Source organism: Athene cunicularia (genome assembly GCF_003259725.1).
Source record: "Athene cunicularia isolate RWA chromosome Z unlocalized genomic scaffold, athCun1 chrZ_part2, whole genome shotgun sequence".
Classification (NCBI taxonomy): Eukaryota; Metazoa; Chordata; class Aves; order Strigiformes; family Strigidae; genus Athene; species Athene cunicularia.
Window position 1 is genome coordinate 20,706,148 of NW_020799143.1, and position 12,782 is coordinate 20,718,929.

The following is a 12,782-nucleotide window of genomic DNA, read 5'->3' on the forward strand; positions in this document are numbered from 1 at the left end:
TCCCTGTGGGAGTCTGTTAAAGGTATATTGGATACCCTCCCATGTAAAGGCAAATTTTTCTTTATCTTCTTCCCTTAAGGGGACCATGAAGAACATGTCTTTTACATCTAGCACTGCCATCCAAGGATGTGCGGCGGCTTGCAGTGTAGCGGTTAAAGTTGCAACGTTGGGGACTGCCGCTGTCAATGGGGCTGTATTTAGCGTTTAAACGCCGATAATCGACTGTTAAACGCCACCTCCCGTCTGGTTTACGGACTGGCCAAACAGGAGAATTGTATGGGGAGTGAGTTCGGGAAGTAATCTGTCGTTTTTCTAAATTTGCAATTACTTTAGAAATCCCAGTTCGTGCCGCAGCAGAAATATGGTACTGTTAGTAATTTTTGATTCGGGAAGTGCTGGAGCTGCACGGAGTACACGCACTGTGGCAGTTGGTTGATTTTTGTTAGGGTGAGGGTTGGCAATTGAACCGAAGGACCACAGGCTGCCGTCTGGCAAACGCCAGGTTCGGCCGTTCAATGCGTCAAAACCCAGGATGTTTTCATAGTGCTCCTTAATCGCAAAGCGAAGAGGAGTTACACGTTTTTCGCCAGGGAGCCGCAAATTAAGTTTTGCTGTCTGGCACACAGCGCTAGTTCCTGTAACTCCCGTAATTTTAACCTTTCGCCGGCTAGGTCGTATGCCTACCTTGTCGGCATGTCGCTTTGTAATTATTGAAATTTGTGCACCAGTATCAATTAAAATTTTTATTAATTATTGTTGAGGACCAACTGGAACTAGAATGTAAGGGCCGTTCTCATTTATCCACTGATAAGCTTTTACTTGCCGGACTGGCAGGCCCAATTGCCGCCCGGACCTTATCAGTTTTTTGATCTTGTGTTTTGCAACTGATCCTCTTGAGGGAGGAAAGGATTATATTTTTTCCTGGGAGCTGCCGATGGGGAAGTTGGAGTATTTGGAGCGTTACATCTTTGAAATGCCTGAATTAGGCTCAGAATGACGCCAGTAGGCTGCCTCTGAATCGCGGCTCTAGGAATTCCTAGTGACAATGCTCGCTTCCATAGCTCCTTTCTCCATTCCTGACCCCTGGATTGTCGGTCAGGGGGGTTTTGTTCCTGAGAACTATTTTGATGCGATTGTTTAATTTGCCTTATAGTGCGACCTGTATTTTTTGTTTCATTGGGAATTTCATTCCATCCCATTTCTCGGGCATAGTTTATAGTTTCATGCACTAATGTTGCCCAAGTGGGTAATCCTTTTAATTCGAAGTCTACTTCCTCACCATTATCAACAGTTCGTGGTAGATTTATCAATTCATTATAATTTAAGTCTCTCTGGATCTCATCCCGTTTTGCAATGAGAAAAGGTTTGAGTATAGCAGGAGCTACAGGTGCCGAAAGAGGAACATCAGTAGGATTACGCTGATGCATGGCTTGGATACAGGCAGCTTTTGTAAAAGCTGCGGAGAGGTCATTTAGAGATTTGATAGGTATCACCACAGGTTCTCCTCTAACACATCAATGCCACCAGCCCAATAGGCCACTCTGCTTGTTAGTGAGTGGGGGTCAGTCGGGGGGTTGGGACCAGCATCCAAGAAGACACCAGGACCCCAACAACCACTGGCTTCACTGCCATCTAGTAAAATTCTATCTCCCCCGTTTAGAGACACTCTCCATAGGTACTCAGTTTCAGTTTCTCCCGGTTTACGGCCAAAACGACCTTGTAAACTGGCTATTTGAATCGGATCAAAAGGGGTTGTTTTGCTGATGTGGCTTCTCACACCATCAGGAGATGATGGGCCATTATAACCTTTTCCAAGCAATTGGGAGGGGCAGGAGCCAGGATCCTCAAGGTTATCGGTCCTTATTGCCATAGATTGGTGTATGGCCTGGGGGAATGTGGATGGAATCACACCTGGCACTAAGCAGCCTAACAAGGCAGGCAGGGAGGGGTAAGAATTGCACCACCACAAGCAGGAGAATGGAAATCCATACCTAAGAGTGGAGGAGAAAAGTAAGACTTTCAGTGGCAACTTGCAATCACATAAGATGAAACACCGTGTTAAAACGCATCTGTAGAGTTCATGAATACTTGGAGTATTGTTTTGACACAGCTGCTGATGTATTGGGGTCTTGTCTCTTGACACTTGTGTCTTTGTACAAGAATCTTTAACTCACTGTAGAACTGTACTTACTGTTAGTGAATTTCACTTTTTTGTAAGTGTTGCAGACTTCGCAGCATGTTTGGGAAGTACAGGGCACTGAAGTATTAATTTTTAATATCCAAAGAAAACTGCAGAGCTTGGGGAAAAGTTTACATTCTGTTTGACAGAAGGTTATCTACCAAGTAGGAGCCATACAGATCTGTAATAAGGATAATGGAATGCTTTGCTTTTCACTTAATAATAAAAATACAATATTTTAAAAAGCTTTTTTTTCTTTGGTTTTCCAAGAATAGATTTTTTTTTCCTTGAAGTGGCCTGTTTACTCAGTGAATAAGGAAGGCCAGTAAAGGGAGCTGTTTGTCTTGTACTTCTAGAGTTTGTATAGTTCTGAAGAGTAGGGAATTCCCTCTCTTTTTGAATGCTTGTGAGGTTACCAGAATGCAAGGCATGTGGTAGTACTCCAGGGAACCACACTGCCCAAATAACCAAGGGGTTTAAAGAGAGACCATCTACAATGGTTATGCAAAAGCTAGGCTTACTCCATATATCTGTGATACCCGTGCAACCCTGTTCCTGCTTTTATGTTCCAAGTAAATCATTGATTTTTTGCTTTTTTGTTGGCTTGTTTTTGTATGAGAGCATTTAAACTGTCTAATTGGATTCTTGACTGGTAATCTTAAACCCCCAGATAAATTAATTGGACAATTTACTGCATTTGGTATTACAGAGGAGGAGGGGAAATAACCTGACGATGTCTCTTTTCCTACAGTATTCGTCCAAAATGAACAAGTGTTTTTATCTCCTGTCTCCAGAGACTAAACTCTCTGCCAGAGATGAAGATTACTGCAGTGATACTTGAAGATATGCTGCTTGTTTTGATGTGCTGTTTTAAGATCCTCTGTTTGGCACAGTGATGAGTGTTCATCAGCTGAATGGCTTACTACTCATGGAGAGTATGCTGAAGTCTCTTGGTGATGTGGGAGAGCTGAGCTCTGCCTGCCCAACTCCAAGAATTCTCTCTACCACAGGCTTGTAACTTGGTAGGCTTTTATCACATTTTGGTTGAAGGTGGACATGCAGTTAAAAAGGGGACAGAGCTGTTGATTTGGTGTTTCTGTGATAGATTGATTTAACGGGATCCAAACTGTTAAATTTGTCTTTAAATGTTGATCTCTAAGGATAAAGAGAAGAGGCCAACACTAACTCAGGCAGCTTCTCATGGTTTTGACAGCTGTATACCACAGCTACTACTTTAACACTCTCTACAGAGGAACTGATCCATACTGAAGCTGAACCAACTGTTCCTTTTACTACAGGAATTCATAACTTGGAAACAGTCCTGACTTCATAGGGTGTAATTTTATTGGTAATTTATCACTTCTTAACTCATACAAACACTCTGAGTTTGATGGAAATCTAAAGTTGAGAGGCTCTTGGTTGCTGTCAAGTCTTAAAAAAAACCCACCAAACCACCAGCTTACTCTTCTACAGCAGAAGAAAATATCTTCCAGATCCAAGAAAGTAAAACAAATTTTTGGTCCTGAATCTGCAGGACTGTTTTGCCAATTATTAGGCCTATCATAAAGGACACAGCCAGCATAAAGATGAACCAATAACCAAATTGTATTTGATATAAAAGGGTCAGTACATCGGCGAGCGCTGGGGGTACAAACAAGTCAGCCAGATTATACATAATCGACATCAATCCCACTGACCCCAACAGTGACACTGCACAACCAACAAGGGGTGGAATAAATGGTGAAAGGCAGTTTCCCATAGAAGGGATGGGAGACAACCGAATCAACAAGCCAAATATGTAAGACCAAGGAAGCCACATACTGAAATCTCTACACAGCCTGTGTCTGCAAAGGCCAGACCTGACTGGAGCCCAGTTCCAGGGAGGCAGGAGGTCCTTCCCCAACAGGGAACTCTGCAAAGTGCATCTACCTCACAGACAGACACTCTCCCTTCTTGCAAGGGGTCCCAGCTTTTATCCCTAAGTGGGACACCTGACCCTTGTTTCCTTAATGTGGGACACCTGGGGCTCATTTACCTCATGGTTCTCACTGCAAGGCCGGCCGTACCCTGGAGGGAAGCCTAAAGGCAAACTCACCTCCCCTTTGTGAAGGGCTGTGGGAATCACCCATATGGCGACCTTAATTTGGGGCTTGGGGTTGAAACCCCAGAGTTTCAAGGACATAAAGGTGTAGTGCTTCCAGTGCCGATCCTGACACTTGTTACACTGTCAGAGACATCTTCTGACCCTTCCACAACTTGTTAGCCGAGGAGCAGCATTGTTAGGAGTCACAGGTTGTTTTTATGTTGCTGGCAATAGTAGGGCTTGGATGGGCTACAGTACCGCAAACATGGTTGCTTCACGTAAACCTGAAGACTCATGCCAATTGCTTGGCAAAAAATAAATACTCTTGTCAAATTGCAGAGCAGCAACTAGTTACTGCATTTGCTTCTGTGTCTACCAGTCCAGACGCCTCTCCCATGTTTCCGTCTACCTCAGAATGGATGATTTGATACTCATGAAATAGTATTCTTTTTTGAAAAAAGATGCAGCTTCGGTTTAGTTGCTGTGATCTTTTGGATTATGAATGCTCTTGATGCACTAGTAACAGAAGAGTAGTCTTGACTTCTGTTGCTGAGAGTAGGCACAAGTATTGGGACTGTTTTCTGTTTAGTAAGAGCAGCTGTTATCTTCAGTAAGTATTTGAACAGGTAGAATAGTCTGCTGCCTTCTCCTTCTGCTTGCTCCCAGGCTATCAGTGTTCAAAAGACAGTAATGGTGACATCAGGACAGACTTGAGCAATGGAGATTTCTGGTGACATTGGGATAGGGCTAATGTGCAGGTGTGGGATGCAAAGGTGTTTCATTTAAGCAAGGTAAGCGAAGATAAAGCTTTTTAAATTGCATGTATAAAATTTCTTTGTCAGGATGGCCAATTTTCTTATCTTGTATCCATACTGATACGAGTGAGCCCAGATGCAAGCATCTTCTGACAGTTTTTCAAAAAGGCCTATTTAAAGTCTGCATGCAATCTCTCTCAGGTTACAGCAAAGTAATTTGAAGTTTTAAACTTCCATTAGACAAGTCCTTAGAGTCCACCTGTCCATAAGGCATTTTAGCAAAAAGCTTAAAACTGTATCTGACCTTCTCTGGTGGAGTTGTAGTTGTACCTTTTAAGCATAGCATATAGTTGGAAACAAATTGATTGGACTGTTCAGAAATGAAATACATGGAGTGTCAGTAAAACTGAACCACCTTACCAAGCTCTTTAACAGGTTAACTTGAGAAGGCATGGCTTTGGAATCAACAAGTGTGCAAACAAAAAAAAGGTAAAGAGGTTCTTCGTTGTCCAAAACATGGATAATTGGCAGTGGTTAGCTTGTGTTGATCTTCCAGTTTTCAAATTTTTATGCTTTTTGCAGATATTTATTGACTTTTATAGTTGTCTTAGATAAGGTGACGTAAGAGGTGGGCATTTTTATGAAGGCATGTATAGCAAATGCTTGGGCCTTCTGTATTTCCCCCTTCACTCTCTGGAGGGAAGGCATACTGTGGCCACTTGTCAGGAGCTGAACATCAGAGGCACAGTCTCATCAGTAGAGCAGGGAGACAAGGACCATTAGGATTGGCATTTTTCCTTTTTCATTAAGTGAAGCAGTCTTACCCAATTAATTGTTTCAGGACTGATGAGTGTCCTTTGACTTACACGACTGCAGATAACGGCTCTGTATTAACTCTCCTGTGAGAAGCAGAAACTACTGTGGCTGTCTGCAGGCACTGCTGTGGTTGTGAACTCTGTGCTCCTGTAACATTCCAGTGTGGTGGTAGAGAAATTTCTGAAAAATTTTAGAAATTTGTAACCTTGAAGAGGAAGAGACTGTAAAAGATGATGAGTGGAAAAACTGAAATGGAGATTTCCTTGATTAGATTCAACTAGTAGTTACTTATCCCATAGCTTTACCTGCTGTTAAAATACCTGGCATAATGAGAACTTGTTCCTAGGACCAAGGGGAAAGACCATACCACAGCAAAATCAAGTGGTGTAAATTCCATCTTCTAAGAGGATTTGAGACAAGTGTAATGAGAAAATCCATTTGCAAAAAAAATTTTTGAACAAGATTTAATTTGTCATTTTTTATGTTGTAAGTCAAGCAGATTATTCTTTCACCTGCTTTGTTCTAGATAGGTGTTATACTTTCAGTTTTTTAATGTTTTTATTCCTCATGTTAAAGAGCTTCATACTTGTTATGTTGTTTTGATTTTTTTTTTTGGTCTGCTTTGGGGAAGATCAAAACTGATTACATCTGTGTGTGATATTGGTGACAACATTGTCTCCTACATAAAACTGTCAAGCAAGTTGTTCGTGCCTTGTATGTGACTAATCCTGCTTTATGATAGTTAAATTTCTGAAAAATGTGAGTCTGACTTGTCTTTACTGAGGTTATGAGCTGTTGTTGACAGCAGATGGAGTTCAGTGGATGTTATTTTGAAAAATTAGCAGCCCCCCTGCCCCCCACCATCTTAAAAGGCTAATACAGTAGCATTGTATTTTTTACTTGTTTTGAGAAATTTGTGAAAAATGTATTAATTCTTAGAAAATATTAGCTTCCTGAAAACTTGTGTGTCTTGATTCACATAGTTAATTTGCTTTGAAACATCAGGTTTCTTTTAACTTAAAACCAGCAAAAATTACACCACCGTAGGTCCTGAAATTACAAATCCTTGAACATAGCAGTAAAACTCTCCAAGGCACATGAATAAAACTGCATACTTGCTTAAGTGTTTGCAGGCCTGAAGCCTTTGTTTTAGAAGTTCAGGCATTCTCTTTTCCCCTTACCTTGCCTTAGAAAATAGATTCTACCAATAATGGCACTTAAGTTTCTTCTCACAATACACTATTTTGGAATTTACTGTATTGTTTAATTCTGTAAAATATGTAAAATAGTGCTGATTAGTGTGATTGAAAGCAGTTTGTGCTTAATGTAATGCCTGGTTTACCTCTTTTCTTAAACCTTTTCCACTACCAAAAAACCCTCTTCAGCCTCTTTCTGAAATCTGTTTTTGGGGCCATTCTCTTTCTTCACTTCTCCTCCCATCCAACAGTCTGATGTTAACAGGAGGGTAGTAATGTATTGTTGCTAAACTTTCATAGAGGGAAAACTGCATCACACTTGATTTTGTACTTAACAGGCAACTTTGGACTGTCTGACTTCCTCAGGTTGTTTGGGGATGATTATGATATAAATGTATTCTTTATTTCTGAAATATTTAAGAGTTTGCACTGTTCACTTAGTTCATGGCATGGTTCATTTATTCATGAAGGCTTTTCCCAAAACAGATAGCCATTTAGTTACTATGAAATGCTTACAATGTTGTTTTAGACTTTGCCATTACAATACTGTAATGCAAAGACAAAAGATCCATGTGTCTTATGTTGTGGGTATGTTTTTATAAATCTAACAAATAACTTGACTTCATGGGAGGTAACTCTGCCTCCCATGTATCAGTATGGATAAAAGAAAGTTGAAGTATCTGTGTGTTAAGCTTTAGGTTGTGGTCTAGATGGCTGAAGGTCTTGTCCTTAGCTTAACATATTTAAAACAGTTGTTGATATACAATGTATGTATTGTAACTTAGCAACACCCATCACTGTGTATTTTAAATTTAATTGCGGAAAATGTAATAAAGGTAAGGGAGGTTAACACATGATTAACACAGAAATATTTAGGAATAGCTTCTTAGATTAATGGTAAGATCAGCACTGAGTTTTGATGAGTGTTTCAATTTTATTACTGTAGGTAACAAACAGGTACAAGGAAGACGAAACAAGGCTTTCCTCAGTAGTGCTTATGAATGGGACAAGAGGCAATGGGTACATATTGAAATACAGGAAATTCCATTTGAACAGATAAAACTCTTTTTTTTTTTTTTTTAAGTGTGCAGATGGTTAAGTGCTGGACTAGTTTGCTCAGAGAGGTTATGGAGTCTCCATCCTTTGAGATACTCAAAGCTTAGCTGCCCAAGTCCTTGAGAAACTTGCCCTTTGGAGTGGGGGTTGGTTAGTGGAAGGGATATTGAAGATGACCAGAATTCTAAACAGAGGTGCCCTCCAACTTTGACAGAATAGCAGATGATGTAAATGGAGGCCTGACATTCACGTAAAAATGATGTGTACAATGCAAAGCTATCTTCCTTATTCACACACTATCAAAAAATGCACTGTAAAACTGATGACAGCAGTATGCTGTGAATATCACAAGCTTGCTCATTTTCAGAAAGTGATGGAAAATGTTGCTATCAGGAAAGGTGATCAAGGCATTACAGCATAGCAGTTAATGTTTATGATAAATGATGAAATGCGCAAATTTTGCCTGTTTAGATTTCATTGTAATTTTCAGTGATGCTTGATTTCAAATTGAGACAGCATATGTTTGAAGCCTCACTGTATGCTTCCTTGTCCTTACAGTTTTCTTCTCACATCCATTTTTGGCTCCTGCCAGAGAAGGGATAATGAGTCGTCCTATGGCCACTTGGTTTCACTAGCTGCCAGATTTTTTGAATGGGGTGTCTCACTGTATCAACAGAGATCACAGGATTCATTTTTCCTTCTCTGTGACTTTGCAGATTTGCTTAGGCTATTTTGACTTACAAGCCACACAGTGCTTAAGGATTATGGCCCTGAATTTTAAGTACTGGCACTTGCCATTACAATTTATAAAAGAGACTCTCCTACTTGGCACAGGACGATTTAGGATCTGTAAAAGGAACAGAGGGTAAGTCTGCTGCTAGAGAACTAAAGGCTTTTTGACGTTTTATAAAGAAAAGAAAGATAGGAAGAAGTTAAATAAAAACACGGAGTGACTATAAATCACATCTATAAGGTACAAAATAAGATGCGCTGTCCCAGGAAATGCTTGGGGAATAGTTGCAAATGTGACAGCATCTTAATGAAATTCAAAGACAAACTTTCGTTTTTCTTACTTTATTTTTTTCCTTCCTTTAAGACAGTTAATTTCAGCACTGGATTGTTTCTATGATGTATTTCATGCTGAAATTAACTTTCTAGGGAATGAAAGTATTTCCTGTCTGAAAAGGAGTTTTCCAGCTACTTCAAAAAAAAACAAATCCAAACCCTTCTCACCCTTTTTTTCCTGTATTCATGAGTCTAATTTGTTTTATCTTCCTGTCTGTTATGTTTAAGTGATTGACTGTATATGAAAAGCTGCCCTTGAGATTTGCAGACTGATTCCTGAAGAAAGCAAATGATGATAAATGTTGAGAGTTCCTTTACATTAAAGAAAGATTGCAGAACTGGAGGGAATAACAGGGAATTTCACAGGAAAGCAAGTTTCTGCTTGTAAGGTACAATTCTGTGTATTTGGGAGTGAAGATAATCCGCCCCCAAATTTTGATTTTGTGTTTCTGTGTTAGGTAACACCAGAATAACTTCAGTAAATTAAAGAGTTATCTGGGTCTCTTGTCTCTTGCTGCTTCTCACCCAGCTCAATCAATTTATTGTTTGAATGAGCTTTTGGCTGAATTTGGGGGAGGAAAGGTTAAGAGCAAAGTGCAAGTGAATTTTAAGGGAGTGCATCAGTGCTGCTCATGTAAACTTACATTTAAAGTTTCTATGTTTAAATTGCCAGAAGTTTAACTCATGCCTTACCCACATGGTGTGAGAAATCCTTTTATTGTATTCTGAGAATTAGATTAAATTTATACAGGACAGACTAAGAAAGGCAAAACCCAAATGGTGTATAACTTGGATGAATATAGTATTAGAAAATTTGATTTAATGCACAAGGCAAAAATTGTTGAATAACTCCACAAGCAAAAAGATATTGTTCATTCTCACAGTTTTGAAGTGAAAATCTGCATGTCTGACAACTTTTGAGGAGCATATTCTGACAAAGTTTTTAGGTTGTTTTGTGTCATTTATTTATTTTCCTAAACAGTTGGAAGCTACAGCATTTTGGTTCCAAGTCTTCCAGCTGGTTTTAATGGTAATGCTGTACAGTGAAATACAGCGCTGATGTTGGCTTTTTTCAGATGGATGGGATTTTTAGGTGTAGTATTAGATTGTTTAAACTTAACTTTTTATGAAAGATTTAGAAATTGATCAAATTTTTCAGTTGTCTGTTGATTATTAGTTTGACAGGTTTGGGTGTTTATTAAAGTTCCCTTTCTGTCTTGCTTTTGATGTGACTATCATTTGTAACTGTGTCCATATATATTACTGGGGGGGAAAAAAAGAAATTCTCCCCCCCCCCTCCCCCCTTGAAACTGGTAAGACATTGGTACTTAACATACAGGCACATGATGAAACTTGGCTTTGTTTTAGACAGACATGCTTAGAGGCTTATTTTGCTGGGTTTTCTTTTCAGTTACCTCTGAAATATGAGGTGTTGTCATTCCTTGGCTTCCCATGTTAACATTATTGCAGGATACTTTAGTTTAAAATGCACACAAGAGTAAGAGAAAGTGCAAAGAGACTGTCTTTCCCTCATCCCTTTTTACACTGCTTTTCATCATCCTTCAGTAATCCAGCTGCCTGCAATCAGTTGGTGCCTGCAACAGTTGAGGCCTGTAACAATTAGTGATATAAGAAGCATTCTATCATACCTTATACAGCCATGCTGTACCCCGTTGTGTATACCTGGAAGTTGACAGTATTAGTAGAATTATGCAATCTGGGTGAGACTCCCAAAGAGATCTTGCTTTGGAAGTCGCAAAGAGGGGAAATGTTGAGAAATTCTTTTACCAAACAATGTTTATATTTAACAAGGCCTGAGTGATTGAAGTGTGAAGAGAAGATACTTTATCCCCGAGGTGAATAAGAAAGAACAACTTGGCCAGACAAGAGTTCGAAAACATCCAGGGAGAAGAAACTGTACTCAAAAGACTCATGACTGTAAAAGGAAAAAGCAGTAGGGGCCAAACTCTCCAAACGACTACTGGCAACCACTTGAGACCCCTGTGCATGCTTCGTGTAGTTTTGCAACGCCACCATTATGTAAATGTAGTAGATAAGTGGAAAGGTGGAGACTTCTTGGAAAATATATGAATGTACATGTCTTTAAGGTATATTAAAAATTAACTTATTTTAGTGTATGCTTGTTAGGTGGAGCGATCCCCTGTGCATCCAGTGTTGCAATAGGAACGGCTGCTTTCTAAAACTTCAAACTAAGTCCTAGAGGGTTCTCTTCAGATTTATGGTAACACAGCTGGGGTGATAAAGTTGAGAAACTGAAGTAGCTGAATCCTGCTCCCATTGAGATCAAAAGTCACTTTCACAGTCATCTGTGGAACTAGAATTTGGCCTTGTAAAATGGAAAATCTCCTGTCAAAGAGATAATTTACTAATGGAGTAGATGTGGCCACAGTAATTGTAAGACTTCAAAATAACCTGTGCATAAATGCATTGTGGTAGAGCTGGTATTGAAAAGGTGTGAAGATAGCCTTTCTAATGACATCCTTTGAATTGGTAGCGTGAGTATATAAGAAACCTTACAGATTTAAGGATATTCTGTTCTTATTATACACTACTTAGGAAATTACAGGAAGAAAAGTGGGTGTGTGTACAGTGTTTACATTTGTGTGTTCAAAGTTGTTAATCAAGAAAAACAATGCTTCTTTTCAAACCTCTGTGTTATTGTGTAGGCTATGTGTTAGGGAAAATATTGAAACTTTTTCTGGAAGACAGGGAGCTGTTACGGATATGGCTTGTCTTCAGGCAGTGCTGTTAGCCAGGACAAGTAAATGGAAGAAAGTGTAGGCAACTTCAGTTTCCAATTTGTGACTTGATTTGGTAGTTAAGCTGAGAGAAGCAAGTACAATTTGAATGTAGATAGGACATAACATGCAAGGAGCCTGCCAAGCAGTGTCATCTTCCCTTTTTATGACTGTTTTTGTGTGCTGCAGATGCATGCTAGGGTCTCTTAATGTTCATGGTGAAAGAAGGTGTATAAGAACAGTGGGGCTTCTTAGCCTGGGCAGAAATTGTATGCAAGACCAATTAGGCTCATTATGTATATACTTCAGCATTATAAATGTAAAAGGAAGAAAATGGCAGTGGTCCATTTTGTGCATAGTGATAAATAGTCTATTTACTAGCATAAGCATAGCTCAAGAGTTGAAAAAGATCTGATAATCTTCCCTTACTTGATTTGGTCTATATCCTGGAATTTATTTAATTGTCAAGCAAATATAATCTTTTTATATTTAGTATGGAAAATATATTTGGGGCATTTAGAGGAATGAGGGGTTTTATGAGTCAGTACCACATTGTGTAACTTTTGGATACTCTTGCTGCGGTTGAGCAAAGTGGGAGAAATATGGAGTGTGCAAAGTTTTGTCTGGAAGGCTAGAGAAATGAAATAAATAGAAGTTAGGGATAGATTGGTTATGATGGCATAGAACATCTTTTCTATGAAGAGCATTCTGCAACGTATACTACTTGTTACTGATGTTAGATATCCTCTTTGTTATGTAATGACAGTCAAGTACAAAAGCTGTAATCCTTGCTGGCAGGGATTCTTTACCTCTGTAGATTGGAGGTGTACATAGGACCTTAGCTGGAGGCGAAGTAAAACCACCAGCAGTTTG